Raw genomic sequence first — 13,715 nt, 5'->3', positions numbered from 1 at the left:
GGATTAATTAAACAATATGTTCTTAAAATCAGAGAATATGTACATTCTATAAGTATTATATAGTCAACCACCCAAAACTCATTTTTGGGGGGTTGGGAGAAAGATGAGCTAACTGTTTTAGTAAGGATTTATAGTCCACACGAGTCTATATAGGATCACTAAGAGTCAGAAAGATGGAAACAACATAAAGATCCAGTAACAGAAGAAAGGATAAACAAAATGTAGTACAAGTATAACATGGGACACTACTCAGTCTTGGAGCAAGGGAGTCTTGGTACATGATAAAGTTGGATGGGGTGGAAAGACTTGTTGTGATAGGTACTACAACAACAATAAAAACAAATAGCTTCCAAGACTGTTTATGTGCAACCAAAACCTCATGGGGTTTAATACCTGGTTTGGAGGTAAAGGCTCATGGTTGCCTGAGGAATTCCAGTTATTTCGCCTGATAATATGTTTAGTCCTTGTGGTCTATCTTTGAGTTTCTTATAGAGTTACTGAGGGTCTGAAAAACATTCAAGGAAGCATGCAAGGTATAACAATTGGTCTCAGGTCACCTGGAACAAGAGAAGAAGGCATGTCCGGTGAAAAGAAGAGGGCGAGCAATATGTGATTAATTGCCCCCATGAGAAACTGTCCCCTTGGCTATGATGCCCAGGAGATTACTGACCATTTTGAACAAAGATTCTACAGAAGTATCCAGATTCCGAGGGTGGAGAGGATACGGAACAGGATTGCATATTTGAATGGACTCCAGGCTTCCTGAAGCCATCAGGAATGGGTGAAACTCTGGGACTGTTGTCCTACATCATCCTCACACCTTATGCTTCACCTACCTCTGACGTCTTCTTCAAAGCAGAGTAGTTGAATGTAATCTGTAAAAAAATTCTACCTGAGTACTATGCTCTTGTTAGAACTATGTGGAATCACATGGACAACCAAAACAAATTCTGGTGATGTATTTTGTTAGGGCTTCAGTGGAGATGGGGAAGGAAATAGGTAAGGTTACATTGACGTGGAAAAACCTGGTACTCAGGTGTTAACAGAGAGGTTTCTATGTTTGAATTGCAGATGAGAAGATTTCAAAAGCTTCATGGAAAAATTCCATTATCTTTTAATTGCATTTTCCCCATGAACTTTTAGAAGCCCTCTCATATGTCCACATGGAAAGGTTGATACCTAATGGTAAATTTGGAAATCTTGGCTTGTACCAAGACAACATAAGCAGGATATCTCTTTGCATATATGTTCTAAAGTTTTAACTTTATCAAATGTCTTACATCCCAACAACTTTAAATTTCCATTAATAAAACAGTGCTAATTATTTTTAAATGAACACATTTAGATTTTAGAAAAATTCTAAAGTCAAGAACTTTAAAGAAAATAAAGTGTGTGTGTGTGTGTGTGTGTGTGTGTGTGTGTGTATTTCAACCACTGAGAGGTAACTGTTGTAACATAACAGATATGCAGTGGAAGTCCTGATGGTAGACTGGCAAAGCACATGGCTACTATCTGGACGGTCCACAGTTGGAACCTACCTGGCAGCTCTGTGGCCCAAGACAATTTGTTCCCAAAAATAGTATACCCTCAGAAGTCTTTCTCTGTCATAGAGGATAGCCAGGAATCAACAACTCACAGTCACTTAGCAACAATAACAACACGTTAAGTTCACACATATACATGTGTTCAAATGGCACATACAATTTTATTTCCTACTTATCAAAACCTAACTTGTCATCATAAATAATTATCTTTTGTGCCCATAACCTTTGAAAGTCAACACTCTTCCTAGGAACATAATCTGATTCCTATTTTCTGTTTTTCCAACTTTATACAAGTCACTATAATTTTTACTCAATAGCAATAATATTAATAATTCATAGAGAATAATGATAATTTTTATTATTGTTTTCATTTTTATATTTAAGAAATAGCTAGATCTTGTTACAATTTGAATTGCATTTTATAGTGGATGGTGAGTTATCTTAGTTTGAAAAGAATTCAAAATTTGGATATATGCAATCACATCCTACTAGATCTCAGTGCCCCAAAATTTTGGTTCTAATGATCTGAAAACCACCATTTGTCAGCCCCCATCTCTGACGTGTTTGCCCTCAGGAATCTTATGTTCTTCAATTGCTTTGTCTGAGTGTGGTCAACAATCTTGGCCGGTAATTATTACAAATATGTCCTCAGGGATTATCTCTTAAATATTCCCTCTTGTTCTGCCAGGTGTCCTATCCACCATTTACAAACTTGTCTCTGTGAAAGAAGACAGCATCCTTGATTTATTTTTACACTAATTGACAGCGTAGCTTCTTAGAACCCAGTAAATCGTGGTGTGCAGAATCCCACTATATCTTGACTTCCCCAATATTGTGTTGCTCAAGTCCTGACTGGATGACTGCTCAGTGGCTAATGCTTCGGGAAGACTTGAATTTTTGTTTTATCTGACCCTGCTTATCACGTCCGGTTGATCCCAGTCCAGCTCCAATTGGTTTTCTCCTTAGTAGTTAACACCTGTGCATCCTTAAACCTGTCATTTCCTTTAAAAGTTTCAATTCACTTGAGAGGGCTTGTCTCTTTTGTAATTTTAACTTCATCCCCATGGTACCTAGGCAATGAGAATTTCCATCATTTGGCTGTTCTCTTTATGACACTAGTTTCCTTTTCCATTTAATATATCTTTGCTATATGTCAATAATTGGTGTTGAGAAATACTGTTTGATATAAAGATAACTGAATATAAACTCTGTCACTTGTCTGCCAGTAGATTGTGCTGCCATGGCTTTTTGTATAGCTGAAAGGCTGAAGAAGATAAAATACTATTTTCTTACAAAATATCTATCAGATACATTAGTGGGAAAGAATATAGACTCTATCACAATAATACTCCTGGCAGGTATTTTTGTAAGAAAATAATCTATCTTTCTACACAAATTATTAGTACAAGTCAAATGACAAATTATTATGTAAAAATAGGACTCTCTGCTCATTAACTGTACTGGGGAGTTTTCATGGATCATGTTACTTATATTCATACATGTCCCTTGTCAGATGAATCAAGTTATCTCTTTTTATATGAAAAATAAACAAACCCTGATAATCAATTTGATTAAAGTACCTGACCAAGACCATCAATGAAGGGAGCGTGAATTTAACTAGGCCAGGGTCCTTTAGCATCTCTCTGGTTTGTAATGGACAGAAAGCAACAAGCAGAGCTGGATCCATCATTTGTAGGTTTTTATGATACCATACCTAAAACAGAAAACAGATGTTTTTGAAAATAAAAATGTCCAGCATTATATTCTTAAAAACAGAAGATGAACTCTTGATGAGACTTCAGATTAGTTCTCCTAAGTTCTTCAATTAGTACTCAGTAGTTAATATTTTAAAATAGACACATAGAAGAACAAACTTTGGTACATTCATAGAGTGGGGTATTGTTGACCAGAAAAGAGAAATGAGCTTTCAGGCTAAAAGGAGACACGAAGGAACTTTCTGTGCACATTGGTAAGTGAAAGAAGCAAGGATTCTAATGATGTGTTAGTCGGGAAAAGGTACAACTATCGAGTCGGTAAAACAAACTATCGAGTCTGTAAAACAATTAGTGGCTCCCAGGAGTTCCAGGGCTGGAGGAAAGCAGGTCACTTTTAGGCCAGAGCCTTATTTTGTGCGGCACTGTAATGGTGGGCGTCTCCCATCATGCATCCGTCAAAACCAATAGCCTCATGTACACTCTGACCTTTAGTGATCAATACTGATGAACCAACTGTTGCAAATGTACTCCAGAAGGGTCAAGAAGAGACAAAATTGCATGACATTGGGGAAAGGGTGTGTGGGAACTCTCTCTAGGTTCTGTACCATTTTCCTGTAAACCTAAAATGCCCCCCCAAACCTCAATTTTTAAAAAATGTAAACACGGAGAAATCATGGTTTATGTTGAGAAAAAAAAAACCATAAATGCCTTAGTTTTCCTGAGGCAGCAGTTTACAGAATGCCGGGGCGCAATGGAAACGTGTTCCTGGCTTCTGAATATGGAGGATTCCTCGCCCGTGATCCACTCCTTGCACTGAGGAAGCACGATGATGCTCTAGAGTTTGCGTTAAATGGTGTTAAAAAAGACAGCCTGCTATCAGAAAAACAAAACACAAAAGCAACTGTTTGAGAGCCACTAAATTAAGCAACAGGAATAGACTGAGAATTCTGCAAGAATTTCTTCTGAACGATTCTACCGAGAGCGGGAATCTAGGAAAGGCAATAACCACCAGCAATATGAACAGAAGTAAATCCCCCTGTAAGAGAATAACCTCGGGCCACTTGAACAGGTCTCCCAGTCTATGCAAGGAATTACCCCAACAGCATCTACTGGGAACTTGTGTTTAAGATTTCCTTGGCTTTTGAAGCAAAGGCCAAATTGAGACATTGGAATATTTGGGTCATTTCAATGAGAAACTATGCATTCTGTGACAGTTTACTGTCCCTATCTATATCCGACTGTAAAACTGAAAAGCCAACTCAAGGGGATTCTAGGGAGATTAAATACTAAATATACAAATAAAATGTCAAGCATCAGTATTGATAAATACTTAATGCAAGTTAGACATTTCATTAGAAACATGATACTAAAAAATTAATAATTTACTATTAAATGATGCACTTTGCTTGATTTGATGAAGCTTACAGAGGCATATGTAGGTCATCCAGGTATATGCAACCTATTGGGAGAAATAATGTAAAAGTGAACTGGAACTCTAGAGAAACAAATACAGACTATTTGCGACTGAAATATTTGCTCAGTGACCACTGCATCATCAACCAGAGGAGGGAAAAATCACTCCTGCTGATAAATGAGACAAAAACAGCTCAGATAGCATCACAAAAAATAACAGTCCTGGATCTGGTCACATTTGTTTATTATTCTTTTTAGACTGAAAAACCGACCCATCTATCTTTTCTCCCTACTAAATATGTTTGCATGTAAAGATTACAGCTCTCTCTCTCTAATCGCTAGTAGCCCAGAGTTCTACGTTAAGCTTCATAGATTGTTTTAAAAAGAAGCATGTCTGAGACTTGTTCTGGCTCTAGACAAAAGAATCCTGGGCAGCATCTGGGAACTCTAAAAGCTGAAGCACAGAGAGTGTTGGCAGTGGGAGGTCACACAGGATAAGGCATAAGACTAAATTCCAAATCTTCAGAGTTGACCTCATTACCTAATCTCTCAGTAGCTGAATTTGCTCATCAGTGTGACAGGTTTTCAGTCATCAGCCCTCAAACTTTGTTAATAAGTCTGAGAGAACCTTGCAATCCTTGCTTGCCCTTGAACCAAGCGATGCTGGTCCCTCAGTGAAACCGCTTGCTTAATCCATCACTGACGATGTATGTCTTAGCTGCTTCGGGGCAGAGCTACACATTACACCATTGGTACTGGGTTTGTCACTCTGTTGTGGTTGTGAGTGTCGATCTAAAATGTCCCTTCTAATTAAGTCTTAACGTTTAAGCCATTGACACCAAATATCACTTACTGCTAAAGCTGAAACTTGCTTGCAGGCACCAGAAAGCCAGCCTAAACTCTTGCTGCTAATGTGCGCACTGATACGTGGACAGTCGAGTTGTGAGATGACGTCTTATCCCCGGGTGATTCTCCATGGGGCGGATGACACTTGCAGCGTCTCTGAGAGCTTTTTCTTATGCACTGTGCCTGGTAGACAGGATCGGGGAGCCATACATGACTGAGAATGCAAATGGGAACCGAACACCTAGGATGACCAGGAGACAAATTAGGATGTGTAGGTTGCCACGCCAGAGAAGAATACCAAGGGGGACAGAGTTCGTCGCTCAGTGCATTCTTCCCTCATTGATTTTCCTGCCAGTTCCCTTCAGCTCATTGATTTCCATTGCTGATTGAGTCATGGTCATCTGCTGCTAGGCGGGCACTTCATTTCCCTTTTGCTCATTTTTTTCTGCCTACTCGGCACTCCTCCACACGAGTGTGTCACTTTCACTAATCTCAATTGTGGGCTGTCAACAGGCTGATGTACTTTATGCACGATGGGCCATGAGATTCAGGGTGGGTGGCTCAGGCAGTCGCGCATAAAACTTAGAGCATACTCACGGATACCACTGTCCTCTGCAGCCCAGTGGGGCTTTGTGAGTCATCCCGACCAGATTTAAAAATATGCGATTTGTGGGACCCCTGCTGGCGTGAAGGCCTCCTCTCTAAGCCTGTTCTCTCTGAAGACAGCCGGTATCACAGTCACCTGAGTCAAAAGCAACAACCTACTTAAGGTCACCTTTTTCTTTCTTTCATGACACTCTCCTTTCATTGTTCCACTAGACCAGCGCGTACTCTTCCTGAGAGCTGCTTGACAAGTGGAGGAAACCACTGCTCCCCTCAAGGGTGATGACATTTGTGTAATCTATTTCAGCAATTTGGATCCCAGTTGCTAGTGAACGGATTTCAACATACAGTTAAGGGCTCCTGCCAAAGTACCACAAATGTTGGAGAACGTAGAAATGAGCGCTGTACGTTGAAGGCATGAACAGCTTGATTCAGGGTCTTCTTTAATCACAGGCCCAATCTCGAGGGGGGGAAATCAAGCCAATTGGGTAGTGGTCGTGTTTTATGCTATGCAAATCCTGAATGAATTAGGGACAAGCAAAGCGGTAGCCATGCGAACATAAAATTGCAAAGACAACAAAAACCTTCCCCAAACCGCAGACGTACTGTCTTCAGGGAGATCCTTGTGGAGTGAGTGTTAACATTGAAGTTTATGCCTTTGCCTTTTCGCTAAACCGCCAGAAGATGCAATTTACTTTGTGTTTATATTTAGCAACGTGCCACGTAGGGTTGGGGGTTTTAAATTTATTATGCGTCAAATCTAACAGTATTAAATACGAATCAACTTTTAATAAGAATTACAAATGCTACATCCTTGCTTAAGACAAGAAAAGCAATCACGGCAATCAATCAGGTAGTCTAATCAATTTTCAAAATGAAATTAACCATGCATCATGCAGGAAAAATAAAGCTTGAAGAATAGTACACGCTGTATTTTCCTGCAGAAGGAGATAAGTTGTGTTTCAGAAAATTGTTCATGGGCTATTTAGTTTCTGTATGATCTAGTCAGTCTAATGAGTTTTCAAAGGGTTACTAAGATTTATTCCTGTAAGTCTGTCCACTGAATTGAAGGCGGATTACGAAGAGCCATGGGAATATGATATAATGTCTGACATTTTGCTCCACTTTAGTCCTCATATAAATTATATCTAAAAGGGAATTGTAATTATCCCTACGTGTACCCAATGTCCTAAGTGATAGAAACCATGTTTACATTTAACATCCAGATATACATGTTATGAAACAAGACACCTTGTAAATAAAGAATATTATTTAATCATCTGTGCTAACAAGACGTTCTTTCATATGAGTTTTAAAATAGATTTTCTTCAATAATCACATATTAAAGAAATCTGGTGGTCCTATTGGGTAAGCTTTGGACTATCAGCCCCTAAAATATTTTACAGCCTCAGAAACCCTATATAAAGCCCATATGAGTCAGAATCGACTTAGTGACAGTGGGTTTGGGTTCATTTGGGTGTTTGGTAACTTGTTGGCTGGCCTACTGATTACAAGTTGGGCTTCTCACAGCAGGCTTCATTGTTCAAAACGAGTGGCTACACCTAGGAGAGAGATAGGACTTTCCCTTTCTCCTTTTTTTTTGATAATTTATTATTAAATATTTATATCTACATTTCTTTAAAAAATAATTTTATCGGCAGCTCGTACAACTCTTATCAAAATCCATACATACATCTGTTGTGTTAAGCACATCTGTACATATGTTGCCATCATCATTTTCAAAGCATTGAGTCCTTGGTATCAGCTCCTCATTTTTCCCCTCCCTCTCCCTCTCCCTCTCTCCCTCATGAACTCTTGATAATTTATAAATTATTATTTTTTCATGTCTTACACTGTCTGATGTCTCCCTTTACCCCCTTGTCTGTTGTCCATCCCCCTGGAAGGGGGTTATAGATACGGTCATTGTGATTGGTTTCCCCTTTCTCCCCCTACTTTTCCCTTACCCTCCTGCTATGGCTACTCTCAATATTGGTTCTGATGAGTTTATTTGTCCTATAATCCCTGTGATTCCAGCTCTTATCTGTAGCCATGTACATGCTGTGGTTTAGCTAGATTTGTAAGGTAGAATTAGGGTCATGATAGTGGGAGAGGGGAGGAAGCATTAAAGAACCAGAGGAAAGCTATATGCTTCATTGGTGCTATACTGCATCCTAACTGGCCCAACTTCTCCCCATGACCCTTCTGTAAGGGGATATCCAATTACTTCTAGATCGGCTTTTGGCCTCCAATGCGCATTCGCCATCCCCACTCATTCACATTATGATTGTTTTGCTTTGGATCTTTGATGACTAATACCTGATCCCATCAACATCTCATGATCACACAGGCTGATGTGCTTCTTCTATGCCGGCTTTGTTACTTCTCAGCTAGATGGCCACTTGTTTATATTTAAGACCCCAGATGCTCTATCTTTTGATAGCCAGGCACCATCAGCTTTCTTCACATTTGCTTATGCACCCAGTTTGTCTTCAGCTATCATGTTGGGAAGGTGAGCATCTCAGAGTGCCAGATAATTAGAATAACGTGTTCTCGTGTTGAGGGAGTACTTGAGTAGAAGCCCAATGTCCACGTGCTTCCTTATTACTAAACCTATAACTATATGTGCATAGATCTATTTCCCCATCATCATATTTAAATATACTTACATGTATACATGCCTGTATTTAGATCTCTATAAATGCCTTTTGCCTCCTAGTTCTTTCTTCTATTCCCTTTTACCTTTCTCTTGTCCCACTATTATGTTCAGCCTTCATTTGTATTTCAGTAATTCCTCTCGGTTACATTGCCCTTGATCAAGCCTGACCTGGCCTCCTACACACTCCTCGAGATCGATTTTCATTCACTTGTTCATTTGCCCCTGCATTTGTTAACACCCACTTCCTTTCCCCTGCCTCCCCCTCTACAATGTCCCCCTTGAACTGTCCTCCCGTTGTTCTCTCTTCCAGCTTGTTTATCCCGCCTATCCTATCCAGATAGGCGTGCTGAAAAAACAATATGCACAAACACAAGATTGAGCACAACAAAGCAACAATAGAAAATAAAATAATAGCTACAACAAGAACAACAACAAAACGCCAAGGACTAAAAAGAAAAGCCTATAAACAGTTCAAGGTCTATTTGTTGTCCTTTATGAGTATTTTGCATTTGAGTCTGATGGGTGCCATGCCCTGGCCCTACAGTCTATTTTTGTAGTTCCCTGGGACTTCATTGCTCTGCTGCCCTTGCTGCTTTGTTGGACACCCCCTGTGTCTCGCCTCAGTGTGGTGAGGATAGGGTGGGCACAATCCCCACTGTGTGTCTACAGTATTGTCCCTCATGGCGCTATGAGTCATTGAGCAACATCATGTCTCATGATGGGGCTGGCCCTATGGTCCTCTCTGTGCATTGACTGCTCTGAGCAGAAATATCATCCTCAGGGCTTGGTGGGTGGGAGGTGCTTCACTCATTTTTCTCCCTCCCACTTCATTTGCTCCTGTGTGCTCTGATCAGACACATCCCTCTCCTTGAGCAGAAGCTTCAGTGCTGTCCTCTGAAATGAATTCTCCGGAGTGGGGGTTGGGGAGAGGAGCTGTCCACTTAGTTGGCAATGGGGCCGGCCCCTCAGACCTCTCTATTGGTTTCCTGCATGCTTTTGTGTTACGTTCTTGTCTTGGCGCACCGGGTTGAAGTAAGGTCCCTCTCTCCCAGTGGAGATAGAAACAACACCCTCCCCTTGGGTGGGTTAGTGCCCTGTTCCCCCGTTACCCATTTCTTTCTTTATTTTTCCCTTTTACCCCCTCCTTTTTAGTTGGCTACCATATGTATCCCTGGGTTTAGTCTGGTCCCTGCCATATTACCTGGACCTCACCCCAGGAATGTATAGTAGCTTTTTCCCTATGCCCTTTTTGGATTTTTTGAGCTTACCTCGGTGGACTTACCTCAACTTACCTCATGTTGTACTTATTCTTTTGTGCTTGGCTTACTTCACTTAGCATGATTTCCTCCAGTTCTTCCCATGCAGTGATATGCTTCATGCGATCATCAATGCTTTTTAGTGATGCGTAATACTCAATTGTATGTATGTACCATCGTTTTTCAATCCATTCATCTGGTGATGGAAATTTGGGTTGTTTCCAACTCCTTGCAATTGTGAACTGCGCCACGATGAATATTGGAGCACAGATGTCTGACCTAGGTTTGTTTCTTGCCACTTCTGTGTATATGTCCAGCAGGGGGATTGCTGGATTGTATGGTAGCTCATGTTTCCATGTTTTAGATATTGCCAAATATATTTCTATAGTAGCTGTACATAACTACAGGTCCACCTGCAATGGACGAGAGTTCCTGTCTCCCCACAGCCTTTCCAACACTTGTTGCTTTCTGACTTGGGCTATCTTTGAGGGTGTTAGGTGGTACCTCATAGTTGTTTTAATTTGCATTTCTTTTACTCCCAGAGATCTGGAAGATTTTCTCATATACTTATAGGCCATTTGGATTTCTGCCCTTGAGAAACTTCTATTCGGGCCCTTTGCCCACCTCCTCAGTGGACAATTGTTTTTTTTTCTTGTTGTAAGTTAGCAGAGTATTGTATATTTTAGTAATAAGTCCTTTGTCTGATGTGTCATTACTAAAGTTGTTTTCCCCTTCTTTGGTCTCTCTTACTACTTTCTTGGAAAATTCTTTCGATATACCTATGTGCTTTATCTTTAGTATATCTTACTTGTCAATTTGTGCCTCCTCTGTGTTTGTGTCCTTCCTTATTTCTGATAGCCTATGTATTCCCTGAGTCAAAGTTCTCAGATATGTTCCAATTCCCTTATTGATAGCGCTAATAGTTTGGGGTTTTACCTCCAGGTCTGTGATCCATCTTGAGTTTATTCTTGTGCATGGAGTGATATGAGTCTTGCTTCATTTTTCTGCAGATATATATCCATTTTTTCCCAGCACCATGTATTGAAGAGGGCATCGACTTCCCATTTGATATTTTTGGGCCCTTATCAAAGATCAGTAATCTGAATGCTAAATACTTTATTTCTGGGTTTTTAATCCTTTTCCATTGGTCTGAATATCTATCATTATACCAACACCACACTGTTTTGACCACTGTGGCTGTAAAGTAGGTGCTAAAGTCAGGTAAAGCAAGCCCTCCCACATTGTTCTTCTCCTTGAGGAGTTCTCTGCTAATTCTGGGCTTCTTCCCTCTCCATATGATTACCAACAGATTGGTAATCCATTTTTCCAATTATTTGACAAAAGATGATGGTATTTGGATTGGGATAGCATTGAACTTATATATTGCCTTGGGTAGAACTGACATCTTTACTAAATTGAGTCTTCTGATCCATGAGCATGGGGTCTCCTTCCATTTGTTGAGGTCATCCTTGGTTTCTTTTAATAGTATTTATAGTTTTCCTCATACAGATCTTTTGTTTTTTTAGTCAGGTATATCCCTAGATATTTCAATTTGTGTTTGACTACTGTGAAGGGTACCATCTTTTCGATCCCCTCTTCTGTGGCCTTGTCCAATGTGTATAGTAGTCTGTTTTATTTCTGTCAAGAGTTACAGTCTCAGAAACTCAAAGGGGCTGTTATGAGTCAACATTAATTTGATGGCAGTGAGTGTGAGTTCAGTTTTCTCAATGTGTTATACGAAGGTAAGTCATCCTTTGTATTCAACCAATACGGGATTCAGGGACATATGTGCCAAACAATATGCTCAACACTGGGAATGATAAACATATCATCCTCAAGTACATAAGTCATGAAGGGCACAAAAACATGACAAGGAAATAAAATATTAAGGGTAATGATATTGCAAGCAAATAATATATACCCAACTGCATAAAGGTATTAGATGTCTGTGTTTCAGAGAGAGGTATGTTTGAGATGATAACAGTAAAAACGTCTACTGAGTAATCATTAAGTGATCATTGTTCTGCTTACTTAATACGCACTACCTCGTTGTGTTGAATATCAAATAAAATATGTGGCCTTGGTATTATATGTTTTATATCTTTTGCATTATGTTATGTATTATATATTATGTTACTATGTATGCTGTAATATACTATAGTATTATATGTCTGTGAATCTCACATAAATTGCATAGACTTAGGATTATAATTGTATTCATATTTATTCTAATAGGGGAATCTGAGAGTCATATGTTTTGAATAACCTGTCTAATATCATGGGTACTAATTGGTGAATCTTGTATAATAGATCATGCATTTGACCCTCAAGTTGTTTAGATGCTTACCTGCTTTGCTGAGACATGCTTAAATTGAAAGTTCAACAATTTTCATTTAACCTGGCCATCCTTACACATGGAAGCCATGTCAAATACCTTAAGACACTGCTTAACAGTATTTGAAAATTATTAAAATGGTATCTAACAATGAGATACATATTTTAAATGAGCCACTTTATTATTTAAAAAGAGAATTGCAAAGACATTTGGATTTTTCATTTACATTAATGTTGCTAACTCTATCTGCATACCAAATATGCAATGTTCAAGTTCTTGGCTTTATATAGAATTGTTTGGGGAAAAAAAACTTTATGTAAGACAGTAAGTATACTTGACAGCAAATCCAATATTATCTATCAAGACTACACACCTGACATGACAATGCTTGAACAAGAGCAAACAATAATAGCGATTCCCTGTCATGAAGACACCTTTTCAAAATAGCATCTGGACTTGTTACTGAAAAGAGTCCTGAAGATCACAGAGGCATGCATGCCGAAAGCCTAGACAATCCTTTAAAATTACTGGCAAAGATTTTATATTACTATCATTTTATGCACAGAGGATCGTTTTCCAGTGTTGGCACTATTTGGGACCATGCAGCTAGAACCATAGGAATAATTCCAGGTAAACCGTAAATAGAGGAGGAAAAATGAACATCCATGTATCATGTCAATCGAGTTTAGACTCCACCATGCCAGCTTATTACCTGCATTTATTTAGAAACAGAACTTTGATGGCAGAGGTTAATGAACAAGCCAGAGTTCTCTTACACTGCTAATCATTAGGGGGACCAGGATCCATACCAAATGTGTATGCCTCACAGTTCCATATATTTCCACAATATATTACTTCCTTGGATTTAAAAAAAATTCATCAGATGATATGTGGTTGTTTACAGGATTACAACAGTAAAGTGAGCATTCAATATTCTATTATGTGACCTAGATTAAATATTGAAAGATCTTATATCTGAGCCTGTAATGGTTGGTTGATAGATGTATCCAACATGTTATCCATCGCAGGCATAAAATCTGCCAACCATATTAAAGTATCTGTCAAGCATTGTTGGACACTGCGAATGGGTGTCTTATCTCTATGCCCATCGCCAACATGACAGGTAACCATAGCATAAGTGGACAGTTCCACGCATGCTTCCAAATGCCATTGATATTTTTCCAGGGCTCCTGAAACAAAGTGCCACAGACTGAGAAGGGTGGCTTCTAGAAACAGAAATATACTGTTTCACAGTTTGTGAGGCTCATGGTCTGAAATAAACATGGCAGATGTGTTGATTCCCTCCCAAAGCTCAGAAGGAGAACCTGTTCCATGAAGCTGTTCTAG

Source organism: Tenrec ecaudatus, chromosome 10 (genome assembly GCF_050624435.1).
Source record: "Tenrec ecaudatus isolate mTenEca1 chromosome 10, mTenEca1.hap1, whole genome shotgun sequence".
NCBI lineage: Eukaryota > Metazoa > Chordata > Mammalia > Afrosoricida > Tenrecidae > Tenrec > Tenrec ecaudatus.
Note: the sequence above shows the minus strand (reverse complement) of the source record.